Raw genomic sequence first — 19,902 nt, forward strand, 5'->3', positions numbered from 1 at the left:
GAGAATGCATACACATGTGCATAATTGGGTTTGTGTCTCAGTATAGCCAGCCCTGGTTGTTTAGTGGTTAAGATTTGGTGTTGTCATCCCTGTGGCCCAGGTTCATTTCCCAGTCAAAGAACCACACCAACAGTCTGTCAGTTGTCATAAAGCGGCAACTGTGCATTGCTGTGATGCTAAAAGCTAAACCATCAGTATTTCAAATACCATCAGGGTCACCCATACTGGTCAAGTTTCAGTAGAGCTTCCATATTAGCCAGACTAGGGTGTAAGAGCTGGCACCCACTTTCAGAAAATTGGCCATGGAAACCCTATGAATAGCAGTGGAGCACTGTCTGAATATAGCACTGGAAAATGAGAGGATGGCACAAAAAGACTGGGCAGGGTTCCAATCTGTTGTACACAGTGTTGTTCGGAGTCGGATTTGACTCGATGGCACTAATAACAACAAAATCAATACAACTTAAAGTGAAATCCCTTAAGCATCATGACAATGAACTGTTAATTTTGGATTTTGTAATAAACACAGATGTAATTATATATATATTATTTTATATTTATCCTACCCTTTAAAAATAGATTTTTAAATTGAATTCATCAAATCACAAATGTCAAACATGATTCTCTATACACTACTTAGATTAAATATAAGCAGTTTGGTTGTTAATATAAATCAGAATGAGGTAGCTTTCATAAAATGCTAATTTGAACTTAATTATAAACAATCAAAAGATGTTTTTAAAAATTAAACAAAAGGTTGCAAAAGAAGATACACCACACTGAAAAGAGACTCCTGTTTAATGACGTTACATTTTCTACGGATATAAATCAGAAATAAAACAATGACAATTGTGATAAAATAATTTCTAAAGTAACTAACATATTACTGAGACCTTATAAATACCAAATTGAGTGTTAATTGTTTTACATTCATTATATCATACATATTTTTCTTCTCATTTTAGAATACTAAACCAACGTGCTAGAACTACATAACTTTTTAAAGGTCATACATTGTACATTTCAAAGCCAGAATGTATTCTTGATCTCACTGACTACAAAGCTCATTGACTGAATTATTAAACTACATTATCTGAATTATTATAGTTGCTGACACAATTAAAGCTACCTTCACTCACTTTGACAGTCATAGAATCTTCCTGGGGGTTTGCACCAATAGTACTCTTCCACAAATGACCTACACTTTTACTCATCATTTTATGGATTCATATCTTTACCATTAAATCAACTGTCAATTATTTGTGTAGAATAAGTATTTTTTAGAAATCTTTTTATATTACTTTGTTTTCATTATATATTATGTTTTGGATAAGTTTAGTGTGTCATGCAACATTTTTCAAGGTATAACATATTTCTTTAAAATTTTAATGATTTCTCAGAACCTCACAATGTTTCAAAAGAAAATATCATTTGACAACACCTCATTCCCTCTTAATCAATAAATGTAACTCACTAAATAAAAGTAATTTAGTGCAGAAAATTACTGTACATGTTAACACTACTATTCTCCCAACTTCATAACACTCAATGTTCAATCATTAATGTCTTTAAGAATTTTCATAAAAATTGTTGCATTTTCTTTCCAATGCATCATTTTAATTTTAACACAGTTATTCTAATAGTGTTAAAATGTTTCTGTGGGTCAGCATCATGGTGAAGTGAGTTGTTCCCTTTGTCTTTCCTCTGTAAGTTACAACCAGTAGGACATCCACTGATCAGCAAAGGCCTCTCTGCCCAGCACACCAGGACGCCTGACAAATCCATGTATCTATACATATGATGGTGGGTGGTCTAGATATCGTGGAAGCATGGGAATCAGGAGAGCAGTGTATCAGCTCCCAGGACCAGAGATTCCAGGATCTGAGGTAACTCCCATGAAGGGAGCTCCCAGAAATCCAGGCAGCCCATGCTGTCAGAGGCACCGGAAGCACTGTGGGCCCGTGACTGGAGACTCCAGGAACTGCGATGAAACCTGTGACCGAGTCCCCTCTTTCTTCCCCAGCAGCAGTATCTCAAACACCAGCCCTTCCAGTAGGAGGGGTAGCATGCAAGATTCAGATGCCCCTAATGCAGTGGCAGCATTGCCCATGGTCTGAGGTTACAAAGAACACACCAGCACCTGAAACCAGGGACTGCAGGAACAGCAGTGACACTACTGGCTCAGCCCATCTCCCTCACCCAACAGTGGTGGGTGGTTCCCAAGACCGGAAGCTTTAGGAAATGCACAGGTGCCTGAAACCTAGCCCCCTCCCCGTCCCTGGCAGCAGCAATTCTGACAGTGGGCCTTTCAGCAGTGGTGCCTGCTTCTGAGATGTGGATATCCCTTGCAATGGCAGCAGTGCTGGCGTGCTTTGTGGAAGCACTCATGGCTCAGCCCCTACATCTCTCACAGAAAAGCTAGGTGGCACCTTTGACATAAGCTTTCAGGAAATTCAGAGAAGCCCATGACCCAGCCACCTCCCACTTCCATGACAGCAGTACATACTACAGAGGGCCTTCCAGCAGCAGGGCCTGCATACAAGACCTCTGGCCTCAGCAGTGGTGGTGACGCTCATGAATCCAGCACCACCCATAGTGGCATTGCCAGCACCCCCAGATAACCTAGGAGCAGCAGTGCAGGTGGCACATGTGGTGCCAGTGACTGAGCCAATGGAAAGTGTGCAGAGAGTCAAGTTATAGCAATAGCAGAGCCCACAACTCCAGTCACCATAGCTGCAGAGTCACCCCCACCCATAGCAGCAGAACCTGCAGACTCAACAAACCCAAATGTGGCAGAGGTGCTTGTGACCCCAGCTCCAGCCCCAACCTTCCATTCCCAATCACCACAGTAGGGGATCACATAACCCAGGCAACCCTGAAGGCAACAGAGGTGCTCTAGCATGGCGAATGCAGTGGCAATACCAATGTCTGCAGCAACTTCATGGGCAGCAGGGCACAAGCAACCTCAGAGGTAGAAACAGTATAAAGAGGGCGCTGAAAAAGCCGCTGGCAGAGGCAGTGGAGGGTGAAAAGCACAGGATCTCAAATACAACCAGAAGAAGCTGAGAATCAAAAGAAACAAAACCTTACACAAATAAGAAAGGTGTTTGTTACCACAAAAGCACTGACAGAGGAACAACTCTTCAAGCACCATGAAGAACAACAGTAGCATGATATTACAAAAAGAAGGTGACAAATTTCCAGAAACCAAACTCGACATTATGGAAGTTTGCGATCTGACAGAGAATTCCAAATAGTTGTCATGAAAGATCTCACTGAGTGACAAGAAAACTCAGAAAGACGGTTCAATGAGCTAAGGAATAAAATTAATGAGTAGAAGGAATACTTCACCAAAGAGGTCGAAACTCTGAAAAAAATAAATAATCAAATAGAAATTATGGAGCTGAAGAATGTATTAAATGAGATGAAAGATAAAGTAGAAAGAATTGGAAATAGAGAAGACCATATGGAAGACAGAATTATTGAGCTTCAAGATGGAAAACTAGAAAAAATTCAGGTAGAAGAAAAGAGAGACTTAAAATGAAAAAGAAAAAAAAACGGAAAAAAATCATATGAGAAATAGTTGACTAAATTAGGAAAAGCGACATAAGGATAATGGGTACCCCAGAAGGAGAAGAGAGAGAGAAAGGAGCAGAGAGCTTATTCAAAGAAATAATAGCTGAGAACTTCCCAAACTTGGGGAAGGAACTGGATTTACAAATACATGAAGCTAATAGAACACATAATTATCTCAAAACAAAAAGATGTTCTCCCAGGCACATTATGTTCAAACTGTCAAAAGTAAATGACAAAGAAAGAATAGTAAAAGTTGCCAGACAAAATAAAACAACTTACAAAGGAACCCCCATTAGGCCATCAGTGGATTTCTCAACAGGAACTCTACAGGCTGGGAGAGAGTGGAATGATATATTCAAAATATTAAAAAGTAAAAACTATCAGCCAAGAATACTCTATCCAACAAAGTTATCCTTCAGATGTAAGGGAGAAATAAAAGCTTTCCCAGACAAACAAAAGCTGAGAGAGTTCATTGCCACTAGACTTGCCTTACAAGAAATGTTGAAATGTTCCCTCCTATCAGAAACAAAAGCCAAAGATTTACAAAGCTTTGAGCAAGATGATAAATAGACAGAGAATCAGGAAACTGCACCTCTATATCAGAATACGTTAGTAAACACTTAATGATAACATAAAAGCTAAAGGGAAAGAAAGCAATGAAAATGGCTATAACTACTTCAATTTGGTAATGACACAGAAAAGAATAATTGGTAACAACAAAAACATAGAAGGGGAAGAGGAAAAAGACGGAATCTGCATTGGCAAATAGAGTTAAGATGATATAAGCAGAAAAAGGACAATCTCATCTATGAGCTCTTTCATACAGACCTCACGATAACCATAAAACAAAAACTAAGAGCAGATCACAAAACATAAAAAAAGAGAAAACTGAGAAATACACCATAGAAAAGCACCAAAATGAAATGGTAGACAGAAACACAAGGGAAAAGAAACAATGGAAATATGTAACAACCAGAAAACAAAAGATAAAATGTCAGTATTAATCTCTCATATGCCAACATTCACTGCAAATGTAAATGGATTGAACTTATTAATCAAAAGGCACAGAGTGGCTGAATGGATTAAAAAACACGACCCCAAAATATGCCACCTCCAGGAGACTCATCTCATCTCTGAAGACAAACGTAGGCTCCGAGTGAAGGGATGGAAGATTATATTCCAAGCAAATGGCAACCAAAAGAAAGTGGATGTCGCCGTACTTATAAAAGAAAAAATAGACTTTAAGTCAAAAAAGGTAACAAGAGACAAAGAAGAGCATTATGTAATGATAAATTGGATATTCCACAAGAAGACATCATATTTATTAATATGTATGCACTTAACAGAGGATTACCAAAGTATATAAAGCAACTATTAAGAGACCTAAAGGGAGAAATTGACAGAAATACATTAATAGCAAGAGATTTTAATACCCCACTAGCACAAATGGGTAGGTCATCCGGACAGAAAATGAAGAAGGAAACATTGGCCTTAAATGGAACACAAGACCAGATGGACTTAAAAGATACGTATAGAACATTCCATACAAAAAGCAACAGAATACCCATTCTTCTCAAATGCACACGGAAAACTCTCAAATATAGACCATATCTTGAGAAACAAAGTAAGTCTCCATAAATTTAAGAAGATTGAAAACTTTTCAAGCATCTTTTTTAACCACAATGGTATGAAACTAGAAATCAACTACAATAAGAAAGCTGGAAAAGTCACAAATATGAGGAGACTAAACAACATGCCGCTGAACAATTGGATCAATGAAGAAATGAAAGGAGAAATACAAAAAATACCTGGAGACAAAAGAAAATGAAAATACAATATACTAAAACCTATGGGAAAGAGTGGTAGTAAGAGGAAAGTATATAAGAATACAAGCTTACCTTAAGAAACAAGAAAAATTTCAAATAAAGAGTCTAATAAAACACTTAAAAGAACTAGAAAAGGAAGAACAAAGGAAGCCTGAAGTCAGCAGAAGGTAGGAAATAATAAAAAAGAGCGGAAATGATGAAATAGATACTAAAGAGACAATAGAAAAGATCAGTGAAATTAAGAGATGGTTCTTTGAAAAGATAAATAAAATTGACAAATCCTTAGCTACACTCACTAAGAAAAAATAGAAAGGGCTCAAATAAAATCAAAAATGGGAGAGGAGTGATTACAGTGGATACCACAGATACATAAAGAATTATAAGAGAATACTATGAAAAGCTATACACTAACCAATTGGATAACCCACAAGAAGAAACGGACAAATTCTTAGAATCACACAACCTCTCAAAACTGAATCAACGAATAGAGAATCTAAATAAATCAATCACAAGTAAAGAGATTGCAACAGTAGTCAAAAACCTCCCCAAAAACAGAATTCTGAACCAAATGTCTTCTCCGGTGAATTCTATCAAATATTCAAAGAGGATTTAATTCTATCCTTCTCAAACTCTTCCAAAAAATTGAAGACAATGGGATGTTTCCTAACTCCTTTTACAAGGGCAACATTACCCAGAAACCAATACCAGACAAGGACAACACAAAAATGGAAAATTACAGGCCAATATTGCTGATGAATATAGATTCAAAAATCCTCAATAAAATATTAGGAAGTCAAATACAATGATACATTAAAAGGATCATGCACCATGATCAAGTGGGATGGTTCAACCACTGCAAAGCAAACAATGTGATACACCACATTAACAAAATAAAGAATAAAATCACATGATCATCTCAATACATGTAGGGAAACCATTTCACAATATTCAAAATCCATTTATGATAAAAATTCTCAAATAAATGGATGTAGAAGGGAAGTCTTTTTACATAATAAAGCATGTATACAGTAAACCCACAGCTAACATCATACTCAACAGTGAAAACCTGAAAGCTATTCCTCTAAGAACAGGAACAAGACAAGAACGCCCACTCTCACTACTCTTATTCAATATAGCACTGGAAGTCCTAGCAGAGCAAAAAGAAATAAAAGTTATCCAAATTGGAAAGAAAGAAGTAAAACTATCACTATTTGCAGATGACATGATTCCATATATAGAGAAGCCTAAAGAATCCACCATAAACTATTAGATAATTAACAAATACAGTAAAGTTGCAGGATACAAAAATCAACATACACAAATCAGTTGCATTTCTGTATACTAACAATTAACTAACAGAAAGAGAAATCAAGATACATTCCAATTTACAATCACAACAAAAAGAATAAAATACCTAAGAATAAATTCAACTAAGGAAGTGAAAGACATGTACTCTGAAAATTATAAGACATTGTTGAAAGAAATTGAAGAAGACATAAAGAAATGGAAAGATATTCCATACTCATGGATTGTAAAAATTAACATATTTAAAATGTCCATATTAGCTAAAGCAATTTAAAGATTCAATTCAATCTCAATCATTATCCCAACAACTTTTTTCGTGGAAATAGAGTGAAGAATCTTAAAATTTATGGAACAACAAAACACTCAAATAGCCAAAGATATCCTGAGAAAGAAGAACAAAGCTGGAGGTATCACATTCTCTGATTTCAAAGTATACTACAAAGCTATATTAATCAAAACAGCATGGTATTGCCAGATAAACAGACACACATATCATTGGATCATAACCAATGCCAAGAAATAAACCCACACATCCATGGACAGCTAATTTTTGACAAAGGAGCCAAGAACATCCAATGGAGAAAGGAAGGCTCTTCAATAAATGATGTTGGGAAAACTGGACAGCCACATGCCAAAAAAATTAATAAACCATTATATTAGACCATACAAAAAAGTTAACTCAAAATGGATTAAAGACTTGAATGTAAGACCTGAACCCATAAAACCCCTAGAAGAAAACATAGGCGGTGTGCTCCTTAACATCAGTCTTAGCCATATCTTTTTGAATATCATGGCCTACCAGGGAAGGGAAACAAAAGAAAAAAATCAACAAATGGGACTACACTAAACTAAAAACTTTTGCATGGCAAAGGAAACCTGAACAACAAAAAAAGACAAGCTACCGATTGGGAAAAGATATTTGCAAATCACATATCCATTAAGAGGGTCAATATCCAATTATATAAAGAACTTATACAGTTCAACACGAAAAACACAAACAACCTGACCAAAAAAATGGACAGAGGATATGAACAAACATTTTTCAAAAGAAGATATACAGATGGCCAAAAGGCATATGAAAAGATGTTCAAATCACTAATTATTAGGGAAATGAAAATCAAATCAGAAAGGCTATTATTAAAAAGACAAAAAATACCAAGTGTTGGAGAGGATGTGGAGAGAAGGGAACTCTTGTATACTGCTGCTGAGAATGTAAACTGGTGCATCCACTATGGCAAACAGTATGGGGGTTCATCAAAAAACTAAAAATAGAACTACCATATGATCCAGTATTCTACTTTCGGGTATTTATCCAAAGAACACAGAAACACTAATTCAAAAAGACGCAGTCACTCCTAGGTTCATTGCAGCATTATTCACAATAGCCAAGACCTGGAAGCAACCTAAGTGCCCATCAATGGATGAATGGATAAAGAAGATGTGGTATATATACATATATAAATGAAATAGTATTTAGTCTTAAAAAAGATGAAATCTTGCCATTTGTGACAACAGGGATGAAGCTTAAGGGTATTACGCTAAGCTAAATACCTTAGCTAAGCTAAGCTACAGAGAAAGACAATTACTGTATTACTTCACTGATATGTGAAAGATAAACAAACACATAGCTGCAGAGACCAGACTGGTGGTTACCAGAGGGGAAGGGAGTGGGAGGAGGGCAAAACGGGTAAAGGGGCACGTGTAAGCTGACAAATGGCAACTAAACTTTTGGTGGTGAACACGACGCGGTCGATACAAAAGTCGAAATACAATGATGGACACCTGAAATTTATTTAATGTTATTAACCAATGTGATCTCAATAAAAAACTTAATTAACTAAAAAAAGAAGATATATTGTGGGGGCCGGACCAGTGGTGCAGTGGTTGGGCTTGTGCGCTCCACTTCGGTGGCCCAGTGTTTGCAGGTTCAGATCTTGGGCAGAGATCTATCCACTGCTTATCAAGCCATGCTGTGGCAGGCGTCCCAAATATAAAGTAGAGGAGGATGGGCACAGATTTAGGCCAGGGCCAATCTTCCTCAGCAAAAAGAGGAGGATTGCCAACAAATGTTAGCTCAGGGCTAATCTTCCTCACCAAAAGGGAAAAAAAAGAAAATATAAAGAAACCATAGATATTACTTATAAATTACTAAAGTAGTTGAAGAATCCTCAAAGTTATGAGTGTAGACAGTTTTCATAAATAAAACTTCAAAACGCAAGAAAAAAAGAAAAGAAAAAATATTTCTGTGAACCTGACTTTGAATTAACAATGAAGTTATTATTCAGGAACACCATTCCCTACTAATTTATTGCTTTTCAGTGCTCCAACTCATAACATTGTATCAAACATAGACTATCACTTTTTTTTTTTTAAAGATTTTATTTATTTTTTATTTTTTCCCTCCAAAGCCCCAGCAGATAGTTGTATGTCATAGCTGCACATCCTTCTAGTTGCTGCATGTGGGACTCAGCCTCAGGATGGACGGAGAAGCGGTGCCTCGATGCGCACCCGGGATCCGAACCCGGGCCACCAGCATTGCAGCACGCGCACTTAACCACCAAGCCACAGGGCCGGCCCTAGACTATCACTTTTAAAACTACTTATTCTATTGTGAAACACTTATTTAAGGCTCTAAGGAAATTAGAATCAGACTTTTACATTGCTCAATTGCAAAATGAGTACTATTTCTCATCTCACACTCCACTCGTTTCGACTATACCAGGCATCTTGTCATTATATTTATTAATGTTAATAAATATAATGTTATATCTATATTATATATAATATATAAATATATATTTATATTAATATAAGTTAATAAATAATAACCATTTATTAACTACTTAATTATCATAGAGCTGCATATAACTACTTCGTTTTCATAAAGCATAACATCTGACATTATTCAGCTGCAGAGATGAACAACCAAAACTAACCTATGCAGAACTGAATCTTGTTAAGGACTCAAGAAGACAGCAAATGAAACCTAAGGACACTAAAGCTCCATTTCAGTAACTGAACAGGATATAACTTACATGGAATTAAACCTTCAAAATGCTTCTTAGGATCTCCAATACAATGACAAGAACTAACACTATATGTGTAAAGCATTTAATAGTCACACAGTATAACGGTTCTAGGAAGTGCAGCTGGGGTGCAGAGGTGTGAGGAAAGAGTAGGAAATAAGCTCACATATTTTTCATTTGTGAGAATTAGAGCTTGAAGCTGAAATACAGTATTCTAATATGAAATCTGCAGACTAATTTTATTCTGACATTATCTGTATTTTGCGTTATTTGACCAACATCTCATGGAGCATTGTATTTAGTGAAAATGAAATAGTATATTCTGTGAGAAAGATTACAATGGTAGATATGGGGTCCAAGTTTATATACATGTTTCCCTGTGTATGTGGGTTCTCTTGTACGTAAACTTTGTAAACAATTGCCTCCATCTCTCCTTCTTCAGGGTTTCCATTTTTCTCCCTCCGTATTTACCATCACCTGAAGGGAAGTTCATTGCTGGAATTCTGGGAATCATCTACCTTGTCTTAATGTACATTGTAGTAAAAATGGTAGTCTTTAGTCCCTGTAAATAAATTTTTGAAAGATTAGAAGGTAACAATGCCTCTAAACATTTCATAATATTATGGAATAAAACTCTCATCTTAATGTGCACATTTACACTAATATGGAATGGTTATTCTGAAATTGTCAAAATTATAAATAACAGGATGATTATAGATAGTATTATAGATATATTCAGATTTCTTAATTCAAAAGACATGTTTTGGGTGACTGAAAGACATCATTGAGAAACAAATTAATTCTTGAGATCAGTTAAACCAAATGCTCTAAGAGATGTTGAAGTTTGGTCCTTTAAGCCTTTGAAATATTTTCCCCCCAAATCTTCATCACTTTAACTTTTCTTGGTAAAATGAATTTTATTTTAGATTATCCTAATCCTAAACAATACCCCAAATTTCAAACCAAGAAACTAAAATTACTATGATTTATTTAGATCAATATTAATTTTTTATAAGGATTACTTTAATTTTTTCTAGGTACTGTAATACAAGAGCAGAATAATTCCTAGCTGATAACAAGGATCCAGAAACGTACATTATAATTTTCAAAGTTCTGATGTTAGTATACTTTTTATTTTGTCTCTATCTTAGGCTAGGCATAAATGATACTAGATTTTTGGGCAGAACATAAATTATAAAATCAGGTAATAAATGTTCATGAGTAATGATTGTAGGAGAGTGCTCCTTCTTACACAACAATATGAAGAAATATTCATTTAAAATCACCATACCCATTGTTGCTGATTGGCTCCAATTTCCTACTGCTATAATACGATAAGAGATAACATTACTATTCTAAAAAAGCGCTTTCATTCATTGACTTTCAGGACATGTATAGAGTGGATATTTTTGTTTGTGTGTTTGCTTTCTACGGGCACATAAATTAGGTGATGAAAGGCTGACCCTTCTCTGTAAAGGTCTATGAGTGTGTTTGCTTTATATGTACCAGCCCGTGAGGGTGCATAGCTATGTTATAAACATATATGTTTCTATCTATGCAAATGTGTAAATTAATTTCAATTTTTTAAATTCAAATCTTTGGGGGATAATAATTCATAATCTTTTGTTAGTGTATATTAACATTGTCATTGTTCGAAGGAGTGGTTAACATATTCCAATAACTGCTATTACATTAGTATTGAAAGAAAAGCATGGAATGAGAGTTTGATGGCTTTTGCTTCTAAGAATTCTAACGTGCTTTATATAGAGAGTGAAGAAGAAATGGTAAGATACTAAGTGTTTCATACGTTTTATTAAAGGCTTATTTCAGTCAATATTATATTTGTAGAATTCATACATATTTTTGTACATATTTGTAGTTTATTTAAAGTCTGTTACTATTCCAATGTTTGACCTTATGGTATTTTATTTATATCTTTATACCACTAATGACCATTGATAATATCCAGCTCTTGCTTTTCATAGAAAACCATGTTTCTGTTAATGCTTTTTTTCTAAAATAAACTTTGCTATTTAATTTTACCACACAACCAGGAACTCAACATATCACGATTGTGCAGGTTGCTCACAAATGAATAGAACCATGTAATTACAAATCCATTCACAGAATAGGAGTTTCCAGGCCTCAGCAGCCCCACCCCTGGGTGTCCTCTCCTCATTTCTCCTCAACTCACTGCTCAACTGCTATTCTGGTTTTTAATATTATAAATAATCAGTGCTTATTTTTGAACTGCATATTAATGGAATCATACAGTGTGCATTTTTCTTCCTATCTCTTTTCACTCCCATATTATATTTTTGCAATTCATCCATATTATTGCATCTATCTTGGTTTGTTAATTTTCACTGCTCAATTATGTGAATGTAACATTTTAAAATCCATTCTATCTGATGTCTCTGGTTGGGGACATGAGTGTCACGTTCTCTGGAACAAAGATGCTTCCTGGGTCGAGTAGTTTTATTCAGAGGACCCCCTTTGCTGGTTCCACCTCCCGCCTCTGCACACACTCACACACCCTGGTGTCTCTTGGTGGGGGAGAAAAAGCTTCTGATTGTTAGCAGGTTTCCTGATGGATCACCCTTGTAAGGCTTGCCTGGTGTTGACTGACAGATTCCTTTCAACACAGAGGAGGAATGGCTTCTTTCAGCCACCTCCTATTGCTAGCTGGGTTGGGTATTGGGATGCAGCAGCCTAGGTCACTTTCTTCTGTTGATGGGGGATATAAGATGCTCTGTCACTCTTGTCTCCTAACACTAGGGTCCCAAACCATTTTGCCTTTCTTTTTCCATCTTTTGGATTTTTTCTTTACTTGTATCTCTCATTCATTCCAGAATTTATAGTAGTACTTAGCAGAGAATAGCCGAGAGAATTGAGTCTATGACACCTTATCTTGACCACTGGATTCCACCAATATAGAAACTGGTTTGGGGCTTACCTACTTAAAGAATGGTGTAGGAGCCAGAAAATCAAATTTTTGGCTTCCATGTCTTTTATTTCCTCAATGGTAATCCCTTAATTTCTTTGGAAAACCCAAACTCTGAGAAACACAGTAGAAAAAATACTTTGATTTAGCCACAGTATCTGAAGAAATGATTATAACTATATCTGGAAACCTATTCAAAGCCTTGCTATGTTAGTTTTGTCCAAATGGGTAACTATTAAATTACATGCATCAGAATTTTCCTTATTAACCTAAGAAGAAGAATGAAATAGTAAGTGTAAATATTTGAGTGACTTTTAACCAATACAACAAACATTGGTGAAAGTTTTTGACACTGTTGAAAATGTGGTTTCCAATTCAATATATCTCTAATGTTAGATTAGAATCTAACACTCATTTCATTCTGAAAATTCAGGGTCCTATGAAAGAATATACTACTTGCATTTTTTAAAATGATGAAAGCTTTCTTACTGATTATTTAAATGCAAATTCTTCATTTTGGGGTAGAGATGTCTGAATTCCCTATCACTTCTATCCTGGATTGGAGTCTCTTGTAATAGCAGTGATCATTCATGGATGTAAATAAATGGCTCAACTTCTAAACCAAAGTAAGATTTTTTAAATAATGTTATATAGAAGAGGAAAATATAAAAATGAAAAATTCAGAATAATATTAACACATTTGTTTCAGTTGAATTATAGACATGTAGCAAGGTGTTGCAAGTTTACGAAGTGTTGATATAGATATTAAAAAATGACTATTCAGTATTCCTAATAACCAACTCTTACTAACATTATATGAAAAATGTCATTACCTGTTTTCAACATATTATTTATTACAGTTACATGGAAAATGCTATTGTTTCATGTATTGCCGCCATACAATATAACAACAGAATTATGCATTTTTCCATTACAGGGTAACAGAATCATCTTCTGGTAAACATAACCGTGCTATACTGTACTCATCTGGCCTCAAAGCGGAGAGTTGTGGATCTCTAAATAGATATAATGGCAAGTATGAGCTTTAGAATGGAAGTATTTGAATTTGGATTCTGTCGGATAACATTCTATTTCATAAAACAGAAATAATGTTATAATTGTATAAGTCTTAAAACGGATTATATTATTTGTTCTAATGAATTTTTTTTCAAAAACAATTATTGAGATATAATATACACACCAAAAAGTACAGATACCATTACTTTTGTGTCTGGCTTTTTTTGCTCAACATTATATTTGCGGCATTCAACCTTTTTAAAAGAGTACATGTTATGTGAGTCCGTTTATATGAAATATCAAGAATAGGCAAACCCGTAAGAGACAGAAGGTGGATTCGTGATTGCCAAGGACTGAGTGGAGGGGGAATAGGAAAAGACCGCTACTCAGTACAGTGTTTCTTTTTGGAGTGATGATAACTTCCTAAATTTTGACAGTAGTGATGGTTATGAACTCTGTGAATATACTACAAATCACTGATGTATACACTCTGGATAGATGTTATGTTGTGAAAATTATACCTTAATAAAGCTTTTCATGCAATCCTGGGATAATATTTAGGACTGCATTTAATCTTTTTTGTTATTTATTTATTTTTTATTTTTTATTTTTTTGTATTTAATCTTTAAAGTAAGATGTAAAGATTAGTCACCTTTACAATATTGACTCTTCCCATCAATATCATGCTTTATCCTCCCATGTATTGGGTTTTCTTTAATTTCTCTATTATATTTTGTCTTTTCCCATATTGAGGTCTTACAGAAATATGGATATTTCACAGTCATGCTTTTATAAACGACATCATTATTTCTAAATTTCCTTTAGTAATTTTTGCTGCTTTAAACAAAAATACATTCGAGGGTTACATGTTGATCTTATATCCAACGACTTCACTGATTTTATGTATTAATTCTATCATTTCAAATATATATTCTTCTGGATTTTTTGTATAAACAACTATTTCATCTGTAAATAATCACACTTTTGTTTCTTCTGTCCAGGTGCAATTACTTTTTTTCCTGACTTGTTTTTACAGGCTAGGGTTTTATTTCCAGTGTTGAATAGAAGGTATGGTAAAAGATTCTATATGTATCCTTCCCTATTTTAGGGGAAAAGATTTCAATATTTCATCCTTAAGAATGAGGTTTGTTTTAAGGTTTTTTAAAATCATACCTTTCTCATATTAAAGTAATTCCATAATATTCCTATTTTTATAATAGATTTTATAACTAATCCTTGTCGCCCTTTTATTATTTTTGCATCAAATTGAATGATAAATGTTTTCTCAGTGTAATGTTTATGAAGTAAATTACTTTATTTCTCAATTTTTAAACCAATCTTGCATTTCGGAAGTAAAACCACAATAATCATTCTGTATTGTCCTTTTTAAAAAATCTGTGCATATTATATTTAGATTAAGTAGTTTTTCCTCATCCATAATCACAAAGAGACTAGACTGTATTTTCATCTATGTTGCATACTTGACCGGTTTTGTTATTAAGGCTATATTGGGAAGCATTCTTCTTTTTCTATTACCTGGAAGCCTTTGTGTAAGAGTATTGTTATATTTTCAAGTATTATTATTCACTGCTGATAGCATTTCAGCTTGTAGAGTTTTTTGGTACAAAGGTTTATATAATGGACTCAATTTCTTTAGTGTATGTTAGGTTTACCTAGGTTTCTCTTTGTTGTACTGCATTTTGGTAATTTGCATTTTCTGGGACTTTTCTATTTCATATAGATATTAAGATGTATTCATATTGTGGCTTTATTATCTGTTTAATATATGTAAAAACCATAATGGTCTTCCTTTGTATAATGTAGAATTAAAAGATTTGTTTCAATTTTTTTCTTCAACAGTCTTTTGTCAATTTTATTAAGTGTTTTCAGTGAGAATAACCTTGGCCTCGTTGATCCTCTCTACTGTAATTTTGTTCATTGTTTTGATTTTTTACTATTTATTGTTTACTTCCTTCTACTTCATTTGGATTTAATTTAACCTAATTTTAGTATTTCCATTTTTAGTTTCTTGTGATGCATGCTCCAATTTCTGTTTTTTTTTCTCTTTTGTAAGATATGCATTTAATGCAATCAATATTTCACAAGACAGAATTTTGCTGTTATATTTTCCTTATAATTCATATACAAATTGTGACTGTTCATTGTGATCATTTCTTTGGCCCATATGTTATTTATAAATTGATTACTGAATTTAAAACCATATAAATATTTTCAAATTTTTGATTATTAATATCTATTTTTGATAAACTGTAGTTAGAGAATTTTTTGTGAAGCTGGAAACGTGGTACCTCTCTGTTTAAATGTGGCTAGTGTGACTGAGAAACAATTTTAAAATTTTGTTTTTAATTAAAAATTAAAATTGAATATCCAAATTTCAAGTACCCACTTGTCAAACTAGTCTAGCAGTTACTGCAGTGACACCACCGTTCTATATATTTTATATTAATATACCTGGAAATATGAGTATATAGTGTATTTTAGGAAAATTTCCCTGTGAACTTAAAATGAGTATTCTATGTTAGTATAGTGTGTTTGTGTGTATATATGTATTGGTTAATTGTCTAGTTTAAATCTTTCTATAGCCTTACTGATATATCTGCTTGTTTGATAAGCAGTGAGAGAGAATTGTTTAAATCTCCATTTTTGATTGTTTACTTCTTCACTTTCTTCAAATCTATGTTGAACTTGTTGAGTAAATACAGATTCAAAAAAAACATTCCTAATGGTTTTGATATTCAACCTATTATTATGAAACATGCTTCATCATTTCCAACAATGGTTCCTGTCTTATATTGGGACAGTACGTTACTTATAGCAGTTTTCTACTGGTTTGTGTTGCGTGGTGTATTTTTCATCTTTTTACTTTTATCTTTCTTTATGCTTATGTTAAAGGAGTGTCTCATTAAGACAGAAAACAGTTATTTTAAATGTCAACATTCTTGGAATTTAAATTGAAAATTATTCTATTTATATTTAATATAATTATTATATAATATAGTATTATTTATATATTTTTCATGTGTGTAAATATAGAGGTGGAATTAATTGTTAAGTTTAATATAGTTAATATTTAATTTGGGATGAACACTACCACTTCTTTGAATTTTACTTTTCCTTTGTTTTCTTATCTTTCACAATAAATATTTTTATTTTCACCTTCCTCTATAAGAACTTGTTAATTTGATATGCTTTAAATATTCTTTATGAGTGCCTTAACATTTTATAGCATACTTTCTTTACTCATTAAAGTCTTACAAACTAGTACTTTTACACCCCCTCAAGCAGTGAAAAGACCTAACAAACCCCTGCTTTTATTTAATGCTTACGCAGTATTTGTTCTCTTGAATTCTAATACAACTATATATTTTAAAATGTGAAACCTTATCATTAATATTCTATTCACTCAATATCCATATGGATATATCCACATAATTTCTTTTCTTCAACTCTTCTTTCCTTTCTGCATATCCAAATTTTTGACTCAGAATAAGTGTTTCATCTTTAGAAGATCCTTAAATATTTTCTTTAGAGTCAACTGATAATTAATTCTCTCCTTTTTTTAAAATTCTTTGAAAACGAATACATACTGCAACCATATTAAAATAATATTTTCACTTGTTATTGACTTCTAATTTATGCGTCTCTCAAGTAAATATCAGGTATTACTGTTATAAGAAATAGTCACAAGTACATATAGTATTTATATAATAAGGAGTAAATTCTAACTACTCACTATTTTGAGTAATTTCATTATGGCTTTATATTGTCTGAACATACATTTCATTCACGTTAAATGCCAGTAGAATAAACCCATGTTTTTACATGTAACCAAAGGACACAACATATATAACGTTATTTAATTGAAAACACCAAAGTGGATGACTATAGGAATAGGAGATATGAGAACCTAAAATTTAAAAAGACAACATTAGTGAATTTTACATTATTTGACATCATTAATAAATGACTTGAGCATTATAATTCTATAATGTGGCTAATAGAAGGGAAATAATTCATTTAGTTTATGAAAATATAATAAAATATAATTACAAGATATATACATATAGCAAGCCAACTTTAACCATCATTACAGAAGGCTCAAATATTAGCCCAGATTATGAGGACATAACTTTGGATCCAGTTACCACTTTTCTAAATTTTAGAAAGTTAATTTGAGTTTGTCTGAACTCAATCTCCTAGAGACTTCATTAGAAGTGAATATCCTTAGGAATGATAAACATTTGCTCCTTTCTTGATATAAGATGAAGAATGATGAAAAGAATTCCATTTGCTACACCTAGGTCATTTAAATTAAAGTTTTGATTGTTTTGATGTTCATGTATCGTTTAGCTTGTGTTTTAAAAGTCTACTTTCCCCCCTCCATTTTTGGGTTAAGTGAAATTTAAAAAAAATACCTTTTTTTACCATCTACATAGTTAGACTTGGGCTTTAGTCATTTACAACAAATATCTCTATTAAAATACAGACAACTAGTTATGATTGGAGGATGAATAAATGATAATATAATAAGTAGTTATTTAATAGTTCAATCTCTGGCGTAATCATATAGTTCAATGTTGTTTACTGTTTTATCCTTCTCAGAGACATTTAGAATTTAGAATGTTTTCCATGGTAATAGAGCTGATGTAATAAGGGTATACAGGAAAAAAGTATGTAATGCCAGAATTTAGCAACTTGTCTGAGAGTAAGACTTAAACATCTACACAAGGCCTAAGTTTCCAGTGTTTGGGATTGAGATTAGCATAACGTGCTCAAGTCTGTCCTCCTATATCTTTTAAAATATGAAAACAATATTCCAGAGGCACTTGTCAACGGACAAACCAAATGATACACTACAAAACCCAGTCTCCTATATTTTGGAGGTGTGTGATAAGAAAAACTGCCTTCAAAATAGCCAAAGTGTAATAATTTCCTGCGGCACATTAATCAGAAATCTGCTTTTTCCACTATCGCATCTCTCTGAGCCTTCACAGGGCAGTCTGTGAAGACCACAGATATTGTTTGTTTACAAGAGTAACCTGACCTCCCACTAGAGGATGAACCACATTCGGGACAACAGAAGATATGTGTGGCTATTCTCCTGTCTGCTAGTCCATTTCCTTTAGTGGGAGATTACAAAGGCTAGATAGGCCACTGAGGTACAATTTATATACAATCAAATCAAAGGGAACATTAGTATCTTTATCTCAGGGTATAAAAAAGCATAAAAGATGAAATATGTTGGAGGAGTTCTTAAATTATTCAAATTCTTGCCTGTGGAGAATTACAGTGCATACACATGCATAATTGTGTTTGTAAAATGATAAAATTTAAAGTGAAATACAAAAACCATCATGACAATGAACAGTTAACTTGGGATTTTGTAATCAATATAGATAGAATTATATATATTTTGTATTTAGCCCAGCCTTTAAAAATTGATTCAAAATGAATTCATCAAATCATGAAGGTCAAATGTAACTCCTCATACAGGTACCTGGATGAAATAAAAGTAGTTTGATTTTTATAAAAACCATGTTGGGGTGGGTTTCATAAAATGCTAATTTAAACTTTAAACAAAAAAACTTTAAAAAATTGAAGAAAACATTGCAAAAAAGACATAACATACTGATAAAGAGACATCTACCTAATGAATTACTTTACTGGTTTAACTAATAGGAATAGGAAATAACAACATGGCAAATGTCTTAAAATAATAGTTAAAATAACTAACATATTATGGAGAATTTATAAAGCCCAGATTGAGTATTAAGTGTTTTACATGCATTCTATATTACATATTTTTACTCTCGCTTTAGATTAGTAAAACTTGGTTGCTAGTTCGATACTAAGTAACTTTTTAAAGGTCACACATTATCAGTTTCAAAGCCAGAATTAATTCCAGATCTGACGGCAGAGCTCACTGACTGAATTAATAAATTATATTATCGGATTTATTACAATTGGTTGCACAACTAAAGCTACACTCACTGACTTAGACAGCCATAGGATCTTTCTGGAAATTTGAAACAAAAGTGTTCTTCCATAAATTATCTACACTCCTATTTATCATTTTATGGTTTCACATCTTTGCCATTGAATCAATTTCCCATGACTTGTGTTAAATAAGTATTTTTAAAAATTTTTTAATTGTTTTGTTTTCATTATTTATTAGGTTTTGAATAAG

Source organism: Diceros bicornis, chromosome 17 (genome assembly GCF_020826845.1).
Source record: "Diceros bicornis minor isolate mBicDic1 chromosome 17, mDicBic1.mat.cur, whole genome shotgun sequence".
Taxonomy (NCBI): domain Eukaryota; kingdom Metazoa; phylum Chordata; class Mammalia; order Perissodactyla; family Rhinocerotidae; genus Diceros; species Diceros bicornis.